Here is a 24,186-nt window from a genome sequence, read left to right on the forward strand (position 1 = left end):
GTCTAAAATCACCATTCGGGCCTAACGTGATCATCAAAACTCAATTCCGGAGTCGTTTACATATAAATTAACACTCGTTCAACATTTCAACTTAAGCGTTAAACCTTGAATTTCATTCTTCCAAACTAACTCCGAAATACCTGAAAATCAAAACCGACAATTCACACAAGTCATAATACATTGTATAAAGCTATTCAAGACTTCAAATAGTATAAAGGAGCGTAAATGCCCAAAATGACCAATCGGGTCGTTACATTCTCCCCCACTTAAACATACGTTCGTTCTCGAATGTGCCAGGAGTTGTTCCTAAACCTTCAAATCTCTATGCCACCTTACCACATACATACCCGGGGGTGATCCCACGCCACCCTATTCCATATAGGCCCGACAACACAATGCAATTAAAGATCATTACTTAAACCTTAGTCCGTAAAACTTAGAACCGAATTTCTAACATCCAGAATTTCTTACAAGACCCGAGTCTCACATCTATACACTGTATAAATTTGAACAAGTTGTATCAAGCCATAACCATAACCCCAGATATAATCATATTGCATACTACACAACTCGCAGCACCATTTCCGATCATAGTAACTACTCAAAACCAACCCGGTACTAGTATTAAACCCCATATCAAACAAAAACTCGTTACCAAACTTTCATATACTGCTGATAATGAAAGAAACACGTGGAATCTCATAATCACTTATCAGATCAACTAGTCATGGAGCTCTCTCGTCCCAACCAGAACCATAATCACTTTCTAAGCCGACTTTTTATATCATCCTCCCTAATATACCGTAATCAAATCTGATAGTACATATTATAGATCTGATGACCTTGTATTATCAAACACAACTATTCCACATACACGCCACACAAATATAACTCAAACCACAAACTGCATAATTTGTGTACCTAAAAATGGAAAATGTCTCAAAGAAGAGAACCATTTCTCAAGTTCAACAAGCACCACCACAACTGCAATGCTATGAGCTCATCATATATATTAGAACAAAGACATACAAATCTAATAACGGTAACCATCTCTCCTAGAGATCACATTAACATCAACCTCACGAACAATTGCCCTGGTGCTCGCACATGGGCTCAAACCCCATACATATGCGCACTTATAGCGCGTAGCTATCACAAATACTTAATGCACCTAGTGCCTCCACTGAGTTTAAATAAAATTCTCACCTCAAACAGGCCGCAACCCTGAAACAATATGCTTCTAAGAACTCCCAATATCCAAATTCATAGAACACTTGAATCACCGTAACCCATCCCAACTCCAGCACTCGAATGACTAACACATCTTTCATGCACGATCATCCCACGTGGTATATTTCCATAATTATTCCGTGCCACATAGCAATAATTGGAAAATCATCAGTCTATCAACCAGGTAAGTACCGCAATACCAATGAACATCCGTATGTCAAATCACAATGCGCCTTTTAAAATGCGCACCCTTCTCAGGGATCATCGAGCAGTTATAACATTCATCTAACTATCTAAAATTGAACATTCTATCCATAATTCGTGACCTTCCCTTCAAGAATGAACTGGCACCTTGTACATGTAAATCTTAATCCTGCGCAACACACCGCATCTATCATGCCATAATGTGACAAGCATAAGAATCTCATTATCAATTCTGAGTCACCAACAAATTACATACCTGGTTAGTTAGAAACCTTCTATTTACTCCCATCCATGTGGTAAACACAATACACAATATGTTCCTCACGACGGTTGAAAATATCCATCTCAAACCATGGTAGAAACCATCAAGAACACTTTGAAATCCATTTGCACATAATCAACTATCAAAACTAAATTCCTCTAACTCAACCAAGCCACGCAGGTCACCAAACCCAAGAATATTTTCGCCAAAAAATCTATAGATCTGCACTACAGCATAATTATGTCACGACCCAAACTAACCCTGTCGTGATGGCGCCTATCGTGGAACTAGGCAAACCGACTCATTTCCAAACAAACTGATATTTTTTTTATTTATTTCAAGGAGAAATTTTAAGGCCATTTAACATAAAAACCTTAGTAAAGGAGTTTAAATCAAAACAAAAGTACGAAAAGAAAAGCCCGACATCAGGGTGACACTAGTCATGAGCATCTACTACCATTTGTCTGACAATATCAAGACTAACATAGTCTGGAAAATAGCTAAATACAACTAAAGGAAGATAAGAAGGAGAAGAGCAGGGGCTGCGATCGCCAAGCAGCTACCTTGCTATCCCCGAGAAGATCTGCAACTAGAATAATCAACAACTGCGACCGTGTCCAGCTACACCTGGATCTGCACACAAGGTGCAGGGAGTAACATGAGTACGCCAACTCAGTAAGTAACAACAATAAATAAAGACTGAGCAGTAGTGACGAGCAATAAAACATATAACGTTCATATCATGAAATCTCAGTAAAATACCACATGCTTTAAAAATCAGGATTTGAATCAAAACATCTCGTATAAACCTGGTTCCAGTAAAAATCATTTAAAGATAATTTTTCAACAGTTTTTCAAACAAAGGCTCAATGCAAAGGTGAGCAAAAAAAATGATGAAATCATAAACAGCCCCTCGGGTAAAGCATCACTCATATACAGCCCCTCGGGAAAACCTCACACTCACTCGTGCCACTCGGGCATACCTTACAATCACTCTTGCCACTCGGGCATACCTCACTATCACTCTTGCCACTCGGGCATACCTCACAATCACTCATGCCTCATAGTCACTCAGCACTCGGCACTCGGCACTCGCACTCAGTAGGTACCTGCGCTCACTAGGGGTGTCTACGGACTCCGGAGGGGCTCCTTCAGCCCAAGCGCTATATCGAGCCAAATCATGGCACAAATTACTCAGGCCCTCGGCTTATATCGAACATGCTGCAGCGTCCAGCCCGATCCCATAACTATCCTCACAAATCAGGCCCTCGGCCTCGCTTAGTCATAAACCACTCAAGCCACTCGGGCATTTCAGTAAAAACAGGGTATTCAGCCCAAAATAACATTTATATGCATCAAAATAGAGTAATAAAGCTGAGTTATGCAGTAAACAAGTATAACCATAACTGAGTATAGATTTTAAATCGAAAACAGAGAGAGGATAGTAAGAAAAGGCCCCTAAGGGTCCAAACAGCACTGGCAGAAGGCCCAAACATGGCATTCAGTCCAAATTTCCATAAACTCTTTCTAAAACATATAAGTATCATATAGTTTCAACAAAATATGCAACTTTACAGTTGCTACGGGATGGACCAAGTCACAATCCCCAACAGTGCACGCCCACACGCCCGTCACCTAGCATGTGCGTCACCTCAAAATAGTAGAATGATACGAAATTCAGGGTTTCATACCCTCGGGACTAGATTTACAATCGTTACATACCTCAAACCGGTCAAATCTCTACCCCGCAATGATCTTGCCTCTGGACTCGGCCTCCATATGCTCCAAATCTATTCACAATCAGTACAATACCATCACTATACGCTAATGGAATGAATTCCACAAGAAAAACTATCAAATTAGGCCAAAACCCGAAATTGGCTCAAACCCAGCCCCTGGGCCCACGTCATGAAGTCCGACAAAATTTGCAAAACTAGAAAGCCCATTCACTCACGAGTCTAACCATACCAAATTCATCAAAATCCAACATCGTTTGATCCTTCAAATCCGTAAATTACTCTCCAAAACTTCCAAGCCCTAACCCCTCATTTTCACTAATTACATGATTAAACAATGGGAAATTACCATAAACACGAGTATTAGGGCTCAAGTAACTTACCTCAATGAAAACCCCCTTGATTCCCTCTTCAAATCTCTCCCAAAAGCTCCAAAACCGAATAGAAATGGTGAAGAATGCACCAAAATTCGCGAAGTGTGCAATATATACCTTCTGCCCAGGCTTCTTGCACCTGCGGCCTTTTACTCGCACCCGCGCGACCGCACCTACGGTCCAAACAACCGCACCTGCACAAGTCACTTAAACGCCCAGACTCTGCACCTGCGCCTTATTCCTCGCACATGCGGGCTCGAAGGTGCGGCCAAGCTTGCGCACCTGCACTCGATCCCCAGCTTCCAAAATTCTGCATCTGCGACCACCTTCCATGCCTGCGACCCTCGCACCTATGGATCCCCTTTCCGCAGATGCGGAAACACCAAAAAACTCACACGAGCAGATTTTCAGCAACTCACCAACACTAAAACCAATCCGCTAACCATCTGAAACACACCCGAGGCCCTCGGGACCTCAACCAATAATACCAACGAGTCGCATATCAATATACGAACTAAGTCGAGCCTTCGGAACACTCAAAACGACATCAAAACACCAAATCCACCTCGGATTCAAGCTTAAGGACTTCCAAATTTCGCAAGTGACGCCGAAACCTACCAAACCTCGTCCGAATAACCTCAGATTTTGCACACATGTCACAAATGACTCTAATACCCTACTCCAACTTCCAGAATTCCATTCCGACCCCAATATCAATTTTTCCACTGCCGACCGAAATCGCCGAATTTCCAACTTTCGCCAATTCAAGCATTATTCTACCTCGGGCCTCCAAATTACATTCTGGTCGTGTACCTGAGTCCAAAATCACCTAACGAGGTTAATGGAGCCATCAGAATTAAATTTCGAGATCGTTTACACATAGGTCAACATCCGGTTGACTTTTTCAACCTAAGGTTCTAAATAAGAGACTAAGTGTCTCATTCCACTCCGAAAACACTCCGGACCCAAACCAACCAACCTGATACATCACAATGTAGCTAATTAACACATAAAGAAGCAGAAATGGGGAAACGGGGCTATAAATCTCGAAACGACCGGCCGGGTCGTTACATCATCCCCCTCTTAAATGTCCACTCATCCTCGAACGGGTCTAGAAACATACCTGGAGTCTCGAATAGGCGTGGATATCTGCTCCGCATCTCCCGCTCGCTCTCCCAGGTGGCCTCCTCCACAAGCTAACCTCTCCACTGCACCTTCACTGAAGTTATATCCTTTGACCTCAACCTTCGAACCTGCCGATCCAAAATAGCCACCGGCTCCACATTATAAGTCATATCACCCTCCAACTGAACCGTGTTGAAGTCCAAAACATTGGACGGATCTCCAATATACTTTCGGAGCATGGAAACATGAAACACTGGGTGCACACTCGACAAGCTGGGTGGCAAGGCAAGTTTATAAGCCACCTCCCCTATCCTTTGAAGCACCCCAAAAGGCCCAATGAACTGGGGGATCAACTTGCTCTTCTTCCCAAACCTCATAACACCCTTCATGGGTGATACCTTCAGCAAAACCCTCTCCCCAACCATGAAAGATACATCACGGACCTTCCTGTCTGCATAGCTCTTCTGCCTAGACTGCGCAGTGCGAAGCTGCTCCTGAATCAATTTCACCTTATCTAATGCATCCTGGACCAAATCTGTACCCAAGAGCCTAGCCTCACCTGGCTCAAACCATCCAACCAGAGATCTACACCTCCTCCCATATAAAGCCTCGTACGGAGCTATCTGAATACTCGACTCATAACTGTTGTTATATGCAAACTCTGCGAGTGGCAGAAACCGGTCCCATGAACCCCCAAAGTCAATGACACAAGCGCACAACATGTCCTCCAATATCTGAATAGTGCGCTCGGATTGCCCGTCCTTCTGAGGGTGAAACGTTGTGCTCAACTCAACCTGAGTACCCAACTCTCGTTGCATGGCCCTCCAAAACTGCGAAGTGAACTGAGTACCCCTATCTGAAATGATGAAAACAGGGACACCATGCAGGTGAACAATCTCTTGGATGTAAATCTCAGCCAACCGCTCTGAAGTGTAAGTAGTACCAACTGGAATGAAGTGCGCGGACTTGGTCAGTCGATCCACAATAACCCAAATAGCATAAAACTTCCTCGAAATCCGTGGGAGCCTAACTACAAAGTCCATGGTGATCTACTCCCACTTCCACTCTGGGATCTCTAATCTCTGAAGCAAGCCACCCGGTCTCTGATGCTCATACTTAACCTGCTGACAATTGAGACACCGAGCCACAAACCCAACTATATCCTTCTTCATCCGCCTCCACCAATAGTGCTGCCTCAAATCCTGGTACATCTTCGCGACACCCGGATGGATGGAATATTGCGAGTTGTGGGCCTCCTCAAGAATCAACTCCCGAAGCCCATCTGCATTAGGCACACAAATCCGGTCGTGCATCCTCAACACACTGTCACAACCAATAGTCACACCCCTAGCATCACCTCTCCAAACCCTGTCCTGAAGAACGAGCAAGTGGGGGTCATCATACTGACGCTCGCTGATACGGTCATAAAGAGAAAACCTGGAGACCACACAAGCCAATACCCGACTAGACTCCTAAATATCCAATCTCACAAGTTGGACCGCTAAGGCCTGAACATCTAAGGCCAAAGGTCTCTTTGCTACTGGAAGGTATGCTAAGCTCCCCAAACTCTCTGCCCGGCGACTCAAAGCATCGGCCACCACATTGGCCTTCCCCGGGTGGTACAAAATAGTGATATCATAGTCCTTAAGAAGCTCCAACCATCTCCGCTGATGCAAATTAAGATCCTTCTGCTTGAACAGATGTTGCAGACTCCGGTGATCAGTATAGATCTCACAATAAACCCTATACAAATAATGACACCAAATCTTCAAGGCGTGAACAATGGCTACCAACTCAAGGTCATGGACAGGATAGTTCTTCTCATGGGTCTTCAACTGGCGCAAGGCGTAGGCAATCACCCTACCCTCCTGCATCAAAACACATTCAATGCCTATTTTTGAGGCATCACAATACGCGGTGTAAGAACCTAAAGCTGATGGCAGAACTAACACTGGAGTTGTGGTCAAGGCAGTCTTGAGCTTCTGAAAGCTCTCCTCACACTCGTCCGACCACCTGAATGGAGAACCCTTTTGGGTCAGTTTGGTCAAGGGCGATGCGATAGACGAGAAACCCTGAACGAACCGACGGTAATAACCAGCCAAACCGAGAAAACTCTGAATCTCTGTAGATGAGGATGGTCTGGGCCAACTCTGAACCGCCTCTATCTTCTTCGGATCATCCTGAATACCCTCACTGGACACCACGTGTCCCAAGAATGCTACTGAACTGAGCCAAAACTCATACTTGGAGAACTTTGCATAAAGCTTCTCCTCCCTCAATCTCTGTAATACATTCCTCAAATGTTGAACATGCTCCTCCTGGCTACGAGAGTACACCAGGATGTCATCAATGAATACAACAATGAATGAGTCAAAATAGGGCTAGAATACATTGTTCATCAAATGCATGAACGTTGCTGGGGCATTGGTCAGCACAAAAGACATCACTAAAAACTTATAATGGCCATATCGGGTCCTGAAAGTTGTCTTAAGAATATCTGAATCCCGAATCTTCAGTTGGTGATAACCGGACCTCAAATAAATCTTGGAGAACACCCTCGCTCCCTGAAGCTGGTCGAATAAATCATCAATACGAGGCAAAGGATACTTGTTCTCGACTGTGACCCTGTTCAACTGCCTGTAATCAATACACATTCTCATGGAACCATCCTTCTTCTTCACAAATAGAACCGGTACACCCCAAGGTGACACACTAGGCCGAATAAACCCCTTATCAAGGAGATCCTGAAGTTGTTCTTTCAATTCCTTCAACTCCACCGGTGCCATACGATATGGTGGAATAGAAATGGGCTGAGTGCCCGGTACCAAATCAATATCGAAGTTAATATCCCTATCAGGCGGCATGTCTGGCAGGTCTGTAGGAAACACATTCGGAAAATTACGTACCACAGGAACAGAATCAATAACAGGAGTCTCTGCACTAACATCCCTCACAAAATTCAAATAAGATAGGCAACCCTTCTCAACCATGCGCTGAGCCTTCAAATATGAAATCACCCTACTTGGTACATAATCTACATAACCGCTCCACTCAACCCTCGGAATTCCCGGCATAGCCAATGTCACCATCTTAGCATGACAATCTAGAACAACATGACATGGAGATAACCAATCCATACCCAATATCACATCAAAGTCGACCATACTTAGCAGCAAAATGTCCACTTGGGTCTCCAGACCCCCAATTCACCACACATGACCGATATACGCAGTCTACAATAATAGTATCGCCCACAGTAGTAGATACATGAACAGATGAAACTAAAGACTCATGAGGAAAATCCAGAAAATAGGCGAAATACGAGGAAACATATGAATACGTGGAACCGGGGTCAAATAATACTGAGGCATCTCTGTGACAAACTGAGACAATACCTGTAATCACAGCATCTGAAGAAATAGCATCTGGAATGGCAGGGAGGGCATAGAAACGGGCATGTCCACCCCCTGATCTGCCTCCCCTTCTAGGGCAACCCCTAGCTGACTGACCTCCACCCCGAGCTGACTGTCTGGGTAGTGAGGTAATTGGTGCTAAAGTCGGAGGCTGACTCATCTACTGAGATAGACCTCCATGACGACAAGGACAATGCCTCCACATATTCCCAAACTCCCCACACTCAAAACAACTCTCGGATGCCGGTGGCGGGAACTGAAGGGAACCCCTAGCACCGGGATAACTGGTATAAGAACCTGGCATGGAAGAGCCCTGAACTGGTGGAGAACGGGATGAACTCTAAGCTGGAAGGGCACTAAGAGATGAGTGGCCTTGATGAGAACTGTGAGAACCATGGATAGATGATGCACCATGGTGAAATGGCCGAGTTGACTGAGCCTGTCTGAAATGACGACCTCTACCGTGCTGGAACTGACACCCAAAAGGAGCACCGCTGAATCCACCCTGACCACGAGGCCTCTTGGCCTCCCTCTCAACCCTCTCCTGACCGCGAACCATCTCAATCTACCGAGCAATTCGACAACCTCATCAAAAGTAGCACCCGAAACCCTCTCTATGGTCATGAGCAATTGTAGCTGATAAGTGAGACCATCAATAAACCTCATGATCCTCTCCCTGTCCGTGGGAACCAACAAGATAGCATGGCGGGCTAACTCAGAGAACCGCATCTCATACTGTGTCACACATATATCACCCTGGCGAAGCCGCTCAAACTGTCTGAGCAGCTCCTCTCTGCGGGATCGAGGCACGAACTTCTCCAAAATGACCACGGAGAACTGCTGCCAAGTAAGGGGTGCTGTACCAACAGGCCTACACCTCTCTTAAGTCTCCCACCATCTTAGTGCAGCCCCAAAAACCTGAAAAGTAGTGAAGGAGACCCCACAAGTCTCCAGAATACCAGCAGTATAGAGTATCCTCTGACATCTGTCCAAAAAGTCCTGAGCATCCTCTCTCTCTCTGTGCCACTGAAAGGTGGTGGCTAGAGTCTCCCAAACCTCTCCAACCTACATTGATCATCCTCAGTCATAACAAGAACCACATAATCCTGAGCAACTACAACCGGATGGGCTGGTGGCGCCCCCGGTGTCTGGAGTCTCTGAACAACCTGCTCGGGTGTGCGAGTGACGGGAGTTTAAGTTCCTGTGCCTCCCCTAGCTTAAGAAGTGGTTGCGGCCGTCGAGATAGAGACCGCCTGAGCAAGGCCAACACACATTGTCATTATCTGATCTAGGGCCTCCTGAAGGCCTGGAATCACAATAGACACAGGTGGTGCCTGAGCTGGTGCATCAACAACTGGAATCTGGTCCTGATATGGGACAGCTGGTGGATCTGTAGGTACTGCCCCAGCTGTTGTACGGGATGCACCTATGCCCCTACCACGGCCTCTACCGCGGTCTCGGCCTCTCGTGGCCCTGGCTGGTGGTACTGGTGGTTGGCCCTCTTGACCGGTAGCATGAGTCCTCACCATCTGTGAGAGAATGAAATAAATAATGTTTAGTTACTAGAATCAACAGATTCGCAGGATAGGAATTCAAGAATGTGGAGTTTCCTAAAGGTTCTGCAGCCTCTCGAAGATAAGTACAGACGTCTCGGTACCGATCTGCAAGAATCTACTAAAACCGCTCATGACTCGTGAGACCTTTGTAACCTAGGCTCTGATACCAATCTGTCACGACCCAAACTAATCCTGTCGTGATGGCGCCTATCGTGTAACTAGGTAAGCCGACTCATTTCCAAACAAACCGATATTTTTTTTTATTTCAAGGATAAATTTCAAGGCCATTTAACATAAAAACCTTCGTAAAGGAGTTTAAATCAAAACAAAAGTGCGAAAAAGAAAAGCCCGACATCGGGGTGTCACTAGTCATGAGCATCTACTACCATTTGTCTGACAATATCAAGACTAACATAGTCTGGAAAATAGCTAAATACAACTAAAGAAAGATAAGAGGGAGAAGAGCAGCGGCTGCGATCGCCAAGCAGCTACCTTGCTATCCCCGAGAAGATCTGCAACCAAAATAATCAACAACCGCTACTGTGTCCAGCTACACCTGGATCTGCACACAAGGTGCAGGGAGTAACGTGAGTACGCCAACTCAGTAAGTGAAAACAATAAATAAAGACTGAGCAGTAGTGACGAGCAATAAAACATATAACATTCATATCATGAAATCTCAGTAAAATACAACATGCTTTAAAAATCAGGATTTGAATCAAAACATCTCGTTTAAACTCGGTTCCAGTAAAAATCATTTAAAGATAATTTTTCAACAGTTTTTCAAGCAAAGGCTCAATGCAAAGGTGAGCAAAAAAAATGATGAAATCATAAACAGCCCTTTGGGCAAAGCATCACTCATATACAGCCACTCGGGCAAACCTCACAGTCACTCATGCCACTCGGGCATACCTCACAATCACTCTTGCCACTCGGGCATACCTCACCATCACTCTTGCCACTGGGGCATACCTCACAATAACTCATGCCTCACAGTTACTCAGTACTCGGCACTCGCACTCAGTAGGTACTTGCGCTCACTGGCGGTGTGTACAGACTCCGGAGGGGCTCCTTCAGCCCAAGCGCTATATCGAGCCAAATCATGGCATAAATCACTCAGGCCCTCGGCCTATATCGAACATGCTGCGGTGTGCCACAAATTAGGCCCTCAGCCTCACTCAGTCATAAACCTCTCAAGCCACTCGGGCATTTTAGTAAAAACAGGGTATTCGGCCAAAAACAACATTTATATGCATCAAAATAGAGTAATAAAGCTGAGTTATGCAGTAAACAAGTATAACCATGACTGAGTATAGATTTTAAATCGAAAAAAGTGAGAGGATAATAAGAAAAGGCCCCAAAGGGTCCAAAAAGCACTGGCACAAGGCCCAAGCATGGCATTCAGCCCAAATTTATAGAAACTCTTTCTAAAACATATAAGTGTCATATAGTTTCAACAAAATATGCAACTTTACAGTTGCTACGGGACGGACCAAGTCACAATCCCCAACAGTGCACGCCCACACGCCCGTCACCTAGTATGTGTGTCACCTCAAAATAGTAGAATGATACGAAATTCGGGGTTTCATACCCTCAGGACTAGATTTACAATCGTTACTTATCTCAAATCGGTCAAATCTCTACCCCGCAATGCTCTTTTCTCTAGACTCGGCCTCCAAATGCTTCAAATCTATTCACAATCAGTACAATACCATCACTATACGCTAATAGAATGAATTCCACAAGAAAAACTATCAAATTAGGCCAAAACCCGAAATTGGCTCAAACCCGGCCCATGTCTCGAAGTCCGACAAAATTTACAATACTAGAAAGCCCATTCACTCATGAGTCTAACCATATAAAATTCACCAAAATCCGACATCGTTTGGTTCTTCAAATCCTTAAATTACTCTCCAAAACTTCCAAGCCCTAACCCCTCATTTTCACTAATTACATGATTAAACAACGGGAAATTACCATAAACACGAGCATTAGGGCTCAAGTAACTTACCTCAATGAAAACCCCCTTGATTCCCTCTTCAAATCTCTCCCAAAAGCTCCAAAATCGAATAGAAATGGTGAAGCATGCACCAAAATTCGTGAAGTGTGCAATATATACCATCTGCCCAGGCTTCTCGCACCTGCGGCCTTTTACTCGCACTCGTGCGACCGCACCTGCGGTACAAACAACCGCACCTATGCAAGTCACTTAAATGCCCAAACTCCGCACCTACGCCTTATTCCTCGCACCTACGGGATCGCAGGTGCGGCCAAGCTTGTGCACCTGCGCTCGATCCCCAGTTTCCAAAATTCCGCATCTGCGACCACCTTCCGCGCCTGCGACCATCTCACTTGCGGCTCCTCTTTCCGCAGGGGCGGAAACACCAGAAAACTCACACCAACAGATTTTTAGCAACTCACCAACACCAAAACCAATCCACTAACCATCCGAAAAACACCCGAGGCCCTCGGGACCTCAACCAATAATACCAATGAGTCACATATCAATATACGAACTAAGGCGAGCCTTCGAAACACTCAAAACAACATCAAAACACTAAATCCACATCGGTTTCAAGTCTAAGGACTTCCAAACTTCCAAATTTCGCAAGTGACGCCGAAACCTACCAAACCTCGTTCGAATAACCTTAAATTTTGCACACACGTCACAAATGACTCTACGACCCTACTCCAATTTTCGGGATTCCATTCCGACCCCAATATTAATTTTTCCACTGCCGACCGAAATTGCCAAATTTCCAACTTTCGCCAATTCAAGCCTAATTCTACCTCGGGCCTCCAAATTACATTTTGGTCACGCTCCTAATTCCAAAATCACCTAACGAAGCTAATGGATCCATCAGAATTAAATTCCGAGATTGTTTATACATAGGTCAACATTCGGTTGACGTTTCCAACCTAAGGTTCTAAATAAGACACTAAGTGTCTCATTTCACTCCGAAAACATCCAGACCTAAACCAACCAACCCGATACATCACAATGCAGGTAAATAACACATAAAGAAGCAGAAAAGGGGGAAATGGGGCTATAACTCTCGAAACAACCGGCCGAGTCATTAGAAATTACCCAAAAGAACCGAGAATACCATTACCATACTGGTCTAGCCTAATACCTAGTTGTCCTATTTTCTCTGAGTTTCTTCTGAGTTACCCTCAAGTTGACACTTCTCCTTGTCAAAACACTACGATCCTTACCCAAATCTCACTACAAGACATCCTAACATAAAACGATATTGCCCTAAGGCCCATAAGCCACTGTATTCTTCTTAAGCACCCCCATAAGTACCACAACCGAAACGCCCACTCTGAAAGTACCTTATGTGAATTTAAAATTGTTCTTTTACCTTTCTTATACTGGAATGTAGAATCCATAGCCATACAGAATTACCGCAAATCCCGGCACCATCAAATGCAAATCTCATATTCTATCCATGCACAAGTCCGGAAAAAAAAAAGATTCTCAATTGTTATATATAAATCTCGAACCCATTAGAACTTTCTAGAGAATCACCTACTTTGCTCAAATCCAAATTGTACCACCCGAATGGGCCGAACTACCTATGCTCAATTAGTACAACAACACCACAAAGAAGTAACCCTTCTTTAACGAAGCCGAGCAAATTCATACACCTTTCACACTCCATCCGTCAAATAACATCTCAATTCATTCCATGATTTCAATATACACATGAAGTGTAACATAACACGTATCTTGAAATTCCTTTACTCGAGTCATCCTCGACCTCAACCTCTGCAAGGCATAACTAAACCACAAGTATGCCTCAGACCCAAACTACAAATTAACATATAACCATGAAATTAAACTATTAGCAGCATGCTCCCCCACTTGGCTCAAAGCCATAGATCATGACATTCAATAACTAACAATACCCATACCTTATTACTGCCAAGATACTACAGTGAGATTCAACTAAATTCTTCTCAAGCGCATGCAACACCAACCATAAAATAGCTAAATCATTCGCTAAACTTGCATTTATTTCTCTTGACAGTCAAGTCAACTTTATCAACCAGATTCAAATTCAAATCTCAACACATACACCCCGCTGGTAGAAAATAAACTCTCCACTCAACATTATAAGGAGCACACTTTTGTAGATTACTCCGCACGAGATAACCCACATGCTTAGCCTAAAATTGGCATCTTGATATACCCTTTCGCAGCCACAATCACTACGCGATCACTTAATCTCCCTAAGTCCGAACTCATCAACAAGACGTGAAAATCAATGTCGCTCCACAATTAAACAACATGAAGATCCTTCAACACATTCATACTCGAGACTATACGTCAAATCAAGATAGAACCAAGCTCCCAATGGCCCTCTTTGTTTTTTTACATCTTAATCAAACTATTCTCAGCACAATCAAACCATCTAAACACATTTCGTAGTCACATCATGCTCATCATATAGCTATTCAACCGCTCATCAAGCCACAAATTTCACTCATATGGACACTATCAGACATTCAAGTCCAAATGTACAAGTTCACATAATTGAAGCTATCGAGCCTAAGCTGCGGTCTAAACCCGTCCTTAATTCTTCCATATTGGCCCATCACCAAAACACAGAATACAAATCTCGAACCTCATTCATGGATTCACAAGACGGTAATGCACATCTGATACCGAGCGCTCACATGCGCACACGAATGCGTGGAAGGAATTCAAAGAGTTATGTTTTAAGATGAATCAATTTCGCACGATAAGGAAAGAAAGATGGGAAATTATCCTAAATGCCTTGTATCCTCTTGAAGATAGGTATGTACATCATCATACCGATCCGCAAGACTCTACTAGGCACTTGCTCATGACTTGTAGAACCTATAAACCTAGTGCTCTGATACCACCTTGTCACAACCCAAAATCGACCTAGCTGTGATGACACCTAACCCAACTCGTCTGGTAAGTCAATTAGTAATTATCTAATTTAATGAGAATTATTAAGATAAGAAATGATAATACACCATTTTTATACAAAACTTTCTCAAGGACTGGTAGTACAAATCATGAGCTTCTAAGATTAGAATTTACAAAACTAGTGTGAAATAAAAATATGTCATCTATTGGAAATATACATGAACAGATTAAAATTCTAAAGCTACCACGAACAAAAGGCAGCAATAACTGGAACATCGGTACAAATTCAGATCCAGCTCACACTGTGTACAGTAGCATCAACATCAAAAATCTGCATGAAATGTGCAAGAATGTAGTATGAGTACAACCGACCCCATGTACTCGATAAGTAACAAACATAACCTTAGGTTGAAAGTGGTGACGAGCTGGAACACAGGTTGGGACCCAACACTAATAGCCAACAACAGTTCATAACAACATAATGGAAGTAATAAAATAAGTAGCTCGTTCGCAGTTCCAGAAAAATAGTCCTGCTTTTCAAATATATTAGTGAAAAACCAAATCCTTTACCGAAATCACCAATTTATGAGTAAGTTTGAAAAAGTATGATTTTTCCCAAAACAAAAACTATCAATAGGTAAATGTTTCATTTATAAATGGCATGAGAAAAATACATCTTTATGCCTACATGTCAATATGTAGGAGAAGTCATGAATGACGCAATATCGTACAGCATGAGGAAAATGCATCTCTATGCATGTATGTCAAGTGTGTATGCCAATGCGATGCAACTTGGTGATAAAACCATATGCATACTCTTAGAATATCATTTCACTCAGTCCTCCCAGTCACTCAATACTCCCAATCCCTCGGCACTCAGCACTCGCACTCAGTAGGTACCTACGCTCACTAGGGGTGTGAACAGACTCCGGAAGGGCTCCTTCACCCCAAGCGCTATAATCAGCACGGACAACTCACGTGCTATAGTATCAATATCTAGATCCGGGCGGATAACTCACGTGATACACCGACAACTCATGCTATAGTATCAATATCTGGATCCACACGGACAACTCAGGTGCTACACAAACAACTCATGTGCTATAGTTTCAATATCTGGATCCGCACGGACAATTCTTGTGTTACACGGACAACTCACATGCTATAGTATCAATAACCTCAAAATCAGGCAGTGGCCTCACTCAGTCATCAATCTCTCCAGTCTCTCTGGCTCATAATGTCATGAAATTAGCCCAAAATGATGATATGATGTATCAATAAATAACAACAGAGACTGACATATGATATGTAATGAATGAATATGACTGAGTATGAAATTACAGTTTAAACATATAATTTGACAGCATAAATGACCCTAGTAGGTCCCAATAATACCAACATTTGCCTAGGCATGATTTCTAACATGAGTCATAGCTAAGTTTCTCTAACACATAAAAATACATGGAAAGAAACAAGTTAATTGACTAAACATCTCTACGGAATCAACCGAGTCTCAATTTCTACGGTGCACGCCCACACGCCCGTCACCTAACATGTGTGTCACGTCCAAACAATTCACATAACACGTATAATCAGGGTTCATACCTTCATCTGCAAGATTAGAGATGTTACTTACCTCGAACTAGCCGAATCCAATACCGAGCAAGCTAAACAATACTCTGCAAATTCCATTTTGCACGTATCAACCTCAGAATTCCTTCATATCTTCTCAATTCCAAGCCAAATGATTCGAAACTAGTCAAACAATGTGCAAATTAATCAAAATATACTCCGATGGTTACAATTTAACAATTTATAAAAATTCCCAACTCCGCTCGAAAAGTCGGCAGTGGGGGCTACGTCTCGAAATCCGACGAAACTCACAAAATTGAACAACCTCATTCAATAATGAGTTCAACCATACTAGTTTCACTCAAATCCAACTTCGAATCGACATTCAAATCCCAAAAGTTCATATTAAGAATTTTCTATAATTTTCCCTAAATTTCCATCTCAAAATACTGATTAAATGATGAAAACAACGGTATATTCACTTAACCAAATCCGAGTTAGAATCACTTTCCCCGATGAATTTCTTGAAAATTCCACGAAAAATTGCCACAACTGAGATCCCAAAGTCCAAATATGAAATAATACTCTAACCCTCGTTCATATAGTACAAAACATCTAATCCCCCATTTTGCTAACCGCAAAGGTTTTGTGCGGTCCGCACATTCTGGGTTTTGTGGTCGCAATCCAGATTGTGCGGCCACACTTCAGTAGCCTCTGCACTACCAGGCTTCAGTAAATTGACCATAACTTTCTCTGCCAATGTCCAAATGATGATTGGTTTCCTTCCCGAAAACTAGACTCAAAGAGTGACAACTTTTGTTTTTGAATCATCTCCAAATTCCTTGTAGATTAAAAGATATAAGCTTCTGAAGTCTTGTAGAATCCCCTTTCAACGGCCGCAAGAGGAATTCTGCCGTCCGCAAGAGGATTTCTAGGGCCGCAAGAGAAATTCTGCGGTCCGCTCCGCAATTTTCCTCTAAGGTCCGCGCATGAGGCTTTGCCTTAGCACTCCAAAATGTGCCCCCGCACTCCTACTGTTCCCAGAACATCATCAGAGTGCCAAAATGCCCAAACTCGTTCAAAATTCACCTCGGAACATACCCGAGCCACTCGGGACCCCATCCAAATATACCAACAAGTCCCTTAACATAACACGGACCTGCCCGAGCTCTCAAATCACACCTAACAAAGATAAAAATAGGAATTGCACATCGATTCACGCATAAGAACTTATAAACTTCTCAATTCCACATTCGATGCTGAAACCTATCAAAATACATCTGATTGACCTCAAATTTTGCACACAAGGCCTAAATGACATTACGAACCTGTTCCAACTTCCAAATTCGGAATCTGACCCCGATATCAAAAAGTCCACTCCCGGTCAAACTTTTGAACCTTCCAAACCTTCAAATTTCCAACTTTTGTCGATTGGTGTCGAAATATTCTAGAAATATCCAAATAAAATTTCAGGCATACGCCCAAGTCCAAAATCACCATCCGGACCTAAAGAGATCATCAAAACTCAATTCCGAAGTCATTTACATATAAGTCAATATCCGATCAACCTTTTAACTTGAGCTTTAAACCTTGAATTTCATTCTTCCAAACTAACTCCGAAATACCTGATAATCAAACCGATAATTCACACAAGTCATAATACATCGTATGAAGCTATTCAAGACTTCAAATAGTATAAAAGAGCTTAAATTCCCAAAATGACCGGTCGGGTCGTTACATTCTCCCCCACTTATACATACGTTCGTCCTCGAACGTGCCAGGAGTTGTTCCTAAACCTTCAAATCTCTATGCCACCTTACCACGCACATACCAGGGGGTGATACCACTCCACCCTATTCTATATAGGCCTGACAACACAACGTAATATAATTACTTTAACCTTAGTCCGTAAAACTTAGAACCCAATTTCCAACATCCAGAATTTCTTACAAGACCCGAGTATCAAATCTACACACTATATAAGTCTAAACAAGCTGTATCAAGCCATAACCATAACCCCAGATATAATCATATAACATACTACACAACTCCCATACTCGCAACACTATTTCTGGTCACAGTAACTACTCAAAACTAACTCGGTACTATTATTAAACCCCATATCAAACAAAACTTTGTTCCCAAACCTTCGTACACTGCTGATAATGAAAGAAACACATTAAATCTTATAACCACTTATCATATCAACTAGTCATGGAGCTCTCTCGTCCCAACCAGAACCATAATCACTTCTTAAGCCAACTTTCTATATCATCCTTCCTAATATACCGTAATCAAATCCGATAGTACACATTCTAGGTTCGATGACCTTATATTATCAAACACAACTATTCCACATATACGCCACACAAATATAACTCAAGCCACAAACTGTACAATTCGTGTACCCAAAAATGGAAAATATCTCAAAGAAGAGAACCATTTTGCAAGTTCAACAAGAACCACCCCAACCGCAATGCTATGAGATCATCATATATATTAGAACCAAGACGCACGAATCTAATAACGGTAACCAGCTCTCCTAGAGCTCACATTAACATCAACCGCACGGACAATTGACTCGGTGCTCGCACATGGGCTCAAACCCCATACATGTGCGCACTCATAGCACGTAGCTATCACAAATACTTAACGCAAATAGTGCCTCCACTGAGTTTAAATAAAATGCTCACCTCAAACAGGCCACAACCCTGAAACAATATGCTTCTGAGAACTCCTAATCTCCAAATTCATAGAACACTTGAATCACCGTAACCGATCCCAACTCCAGCACTCGAATGACTAACACATCTTTCATGCACGATCATCCTACGAGGAATACTTCCATAATTCCTTTGTGCCACATAGCAATAATTGGAATATCAGCTATATATCAACCAGGGGAGTACCGCAATACAGATGAACATCTGTAAGTCAAAACATAATGCGTCTTTTGTAGTGCGCACCCTTCTCAGGGATTACCGAGCAGTTATAACATTCATCTAAATATCTGAAACTAACCATTTTGTCCTGAATTCGTGACCTTCCCTTCAAGAATGAACTGCCACCTTGTACATGTAAATCTTAATCCTGCACAACACACCACATCTATCATGCCATCATGTGACAAGCACAAGAATCTCATTATCAACTTTGAGTCACCAGCAAATTACATACCCGATTAGTTAGAAACCTTCCATTTTCTCGCATCCAGGTGGAAATAACAATACCCAACATGTTCCTCACGTCGGTAGAAAATATCCATCTCAAACCATGATAGAAACCATCAAGAACACTTTGAAATCCATTTGCACATAATCAACTATTAGAACTAACTTCCTCTAACTCGACCAAGCCGCGCAGGTTACCAAACCCAAGAATATTGCCACCAAAATATTTGTAGAGCCTCACCACATCATAATTACCCAAAAGAACCGAGCATACCATTACCATATTGGTCTAGCCTACTACCCAATTGTCCTACTTTCTTCGAGTTTCTTCTGAATTACCCTCAAGTTGATACTTCTGCTTGCTAGAACACTACGATCCTTACCCAAAGCTCACTACAAGACATCCGAATATAAAATGACACCGCCCTAAGGCCCATAAGACATTGTATTCTTCTTAAGCACCCCCAGAAGTACCACAACCGAAACGCCCACTCTGAAAGTACCTTATGTGAATTAAAATTGTTATTTTACCTTTCTTATACTGGAATGTACAATCCATAGCCATACAGAATTACCACAAGTCCCGGCACCATCAAATGCAAATATCATATTCTATCCACGCACAAGTCCGGAAAAAAAGATTCTCAATTGCTGTATATAAATCTCGAACCCATTATAACTTTCTCGAGAGTCACCCACTTTGCTCAAATCCAAATTGCACCGCCCGAATGGGCCGAAGTGCTTATGCTCAATTAGCACAACAACACCCCAAAGAAGTAACCCTGCCTTAGCGCATCCGAGAAAATTCATACACCGTGCACACTACATTCGTCACGAATAACAACTCAACTCAATCCATGATTTCCATATACACATGAAGTGTAACATAACACATATCCATAAATTCCTTTACTCGAGTCATCCTCGACCTTAACCTCTGCAAGTCATAACTGAACCACAAGTATGCCTCAGACCCAAACTCAAATTTAACATAACCATGAAATTAAACCGTCAACGGCATGCTCCCCCACTTAGCTCAAATCCATAGATCATGACATTCAATAACTGACAATAACCATACCTTATTACAGCCATGATACTACAGTGAGATTAAAATAAATTCTTCACACGCTCATGCAACACCAACCATAAAATACCTAAATCATCTGCTAAACTCATATTTATTTCTCTTGACAGTCAAGTCAACTGTCACGGCCCGAAATTCCCACCTTCAAGACAGTGATGGCGCCTAACATTTCACTTGCTAGGCAACCCAACGTTAAAATAATCTTAACCATTTTTAAGCAAATTAAATTAAATAGAAGTCAATTACTGAAATAAAGTGCGGAAGACCATAACTACTAAATCATCAAAATACATCCCTGAATCTGGTGTCACAAGTGCACGAGCTACTAGAATAATACAAGTAAAGGTCTGATTAAAAATCAAGTTATTTGAAAGATAATACACAATTAAGATAAGATAGAAGGGGACTTCAGAACTGCGAACGTTGTGCAGTTATACCTCAAGTCTCCTCTGAGTAGCTGAATCCGAGCACGTCTATAATACGTCGTTGGGACCAACTCCAAAATCTGCACAAGAAGTGCAGAGTGTAGTATGAGTACAGGCGACTCCATGTACTCCGTAAGTGTCGAGCCTAACTTCGATGAAATAGTGACGAGGATATGACAGGACACGTACGTAAACAACCTGTACAAGTATATACAAATACGAAGCAACAATAAAATAATAAATAACACTTTATAAATTTGGGAGGGAACATGCGAAGGGAGTTGATATAATAATTTCAGCAGGAGAATTATCACTTAGCAGCCAATTAATTCCTCAACAATAAAATGAGCAACTGATAATATGAAAATGACACGACACCACCCTTCGTGTTTTTACTCTCATTCCTCCCATAAACTGATAAATAAATAATAATAATTGGTACGGCATCACCCTTCGTGCTTTAACTCTCTTTTGGCACGGCATCACCCTTCGTGCTTTTACACTCTCTGAAAATGACACGGCATTACTCTTCGTACTTTTACACTCAAAAATGGCACGGCATCACCCTCCGTGCTTTTACAGTCTTCCTTACCATGAAAATAATAATATAAATTTAGAAGAGTATTTAAATGCGGGGATATATACTTATCAATCAATTCAATACCAGAATACCGACTTCATCTTCCAGAATATTCAATAATAATTAAACTAACAATAATCCCATGAAAAATGATCCAATAAACAATAATAATTTAAGCAGAAAAATCTTAATTAAATATGCAATTATTCACAATAAACAAATTTCACCCGCATGCTTTGACTCAACCACAACGCATAAGTACTCGTCATCTCACATATACGTTATACCCACACATTAAATCATGTAGCAAATAGACAAATAAGTCATACTCCCTCAAGTCAACGTTAACCACGACACTTACCTCGCTTTGTAACTAAATTCAAGAATCCAATAAACCTTTGCCTCGCGAATTCGTGTCTGAAATTCTCAAATCTAGTCATAAACAATTCAATATACTCAATACAAATCGTAGGAATTAATTCCATATGAATTTACTAATTTTTTGGATTAAAATCCGAAATTCATCTTAAAAATCAACAGTGGGGACCACGTATCGAATCGCAAAAAAACTTATGAAATCCGAACACTCGTTCCGAGACGAGTCCAACCATACATAAATTACCAAATTCCGATGTCAAATGGACATTCAAATCTTAAATTTTCGTTTTTGGAAAGTTCTACAAAAATTCCAATTTCTTCCATCTAAATCCGAAATAAATGATAAATAAAGACATGGATTTATGAAATATAATCACTTTTGGTTATAGAACTCTTACCCAATTCAAAGTCGTGAAAAACTCCTTCAAATCGCCCAAATATCGAGGTTTTAAAACCCAAACGAAATGAAGAAAAATGGTCATTTTTGACCCCTTAATATTCTGCCCAGTCGCACATCTACGAGCAAAAATGTCGCATTTGCGGCCTCGCATTTGAGAGACAAGGGCCGCATTTGCGAAGCCAAGCAGCCAAGCGAGTGGCCGCACCTGCGCAAGGAGTGTCGCACCTGCGCCATCGCAGAAGCGACGAACTGACCGCAGACGCGGTCTTCCACCGCAGAAGCGAATGGGCATTTGCGCAACATTACTCCGCAGAAGTGGAGTTTCATTCCGGTTCTCAAGTCGCAGAAGTGGGTTCGCACCTGCGCTCCAAGCTTCGCGGGTGCGACGCACCAAAACTGGCAATTTTTGTAAAAATGATCTGAAACATGTCCGAAACTCACCCGAGCCACTCGGGACCTCGTCCAATTATACCAACCGGTCCCGTAACATAACATGGACTTACTCGAGGTATAAAATCACATCAAACAACATCGAAATTACAATTCACAGCTCGAATCGAACTTTTGAGTTTCACACTTTTCAATTTGCAAAACTCGTGCCAAAACATATTAAACGAATCCGGAATGACTTCAAATTTGGCACACAAGTCATAAATGACATAACGGAGCTATTCCAATTTCCAGAATCGGATTCCGACCCCGATATCAAAAAGTCAAATCTGTGGTCAAACTTTTGAAAATCTTTAACCTTTAAATTACTAGTTTCCATTAAATTGCTATAACTTGAACTAGGGACCTCCAAATTAAATTTCGGGCATACGCCTAAGTCCCAAATCACGATACGGGCCTACCGAAGCTGTCAAAACACTGATCCGGGTCAGTTTTCTCAAAATATTGACCAAAGTCAACTTAATTAAGTTTTAAGGCTCTATTTCACATTTTAATCCATTTTTCATATAAAAACTTTTCAAAAAATTATACGGACTGCGTACGCAAGTCGATGAATGATGAATAGTTCTATTTAAGGTCTCAGGACACATAAATAATTATTAAATTTAAAGATGACCTTTTGGGTAATCACATCAACTTTCTCAACCAGATTCAAATCTAAATCTCAACACATACACCCCGCTGGTAGAAAAGAAACTCTCCACTCAACATTATAAGGAGCACACCTCCGTAGATTACTCTACACGAGATAACCCACATGCTTAGACTAAAATTAGCATCTTGATATACCCTTTAGCAGCCACAATCACTACGCGATCACTTAATCTCCAGTCCGAACTCATCAACAAGACGTGAAAATCTACTTCGCTCCACAATTAAACAACATGAAATATCCTTCAACATATTCATACTCGAGACTATACGTCAAATCAAGATAGACACCAAGCACCCAATGGCCCTCTTTGTTTCTCGTCACAATCAAACCATCTGAACACATTCCACAGTCACATCATGCTCATCATATAGCTATTTAACCACTCATCAAGCCACAAATTCCAATCATAGGGACACTACCGGACATATGAGTCCAAATGTACAAGTTCACACAACTGAAACTACCGAGCCTATGTTGCGGTCTAAACCCGGCCTCAAGTCCTCCATACTGGCTCATCACCAAAACACAGAATACACATCTCGAACCTCGTTCATGCATTCACAAGCCGGCGATGCACATCTGATACTGAGCGCTCATATGCGCACACGAATGCCTAAATGCCTTGTAGCCTCTCGAAGATAGGTATGGACCATCATACCGATCCGC

Source organism: Nicotiana tabacum, chromosome 13, assembly GCF_000715075.1.
Source record: "Nicotiana tabacum cultivar K326 chromosome 13, ASM71507v2, whole genome shotgun sequence".
NCBI lineage: Eukaryota > Viridiplantae > Streptophyta > Magnoliopsida > Solanales > Solanaceae > Nicotiana > Nicotiana tabacum.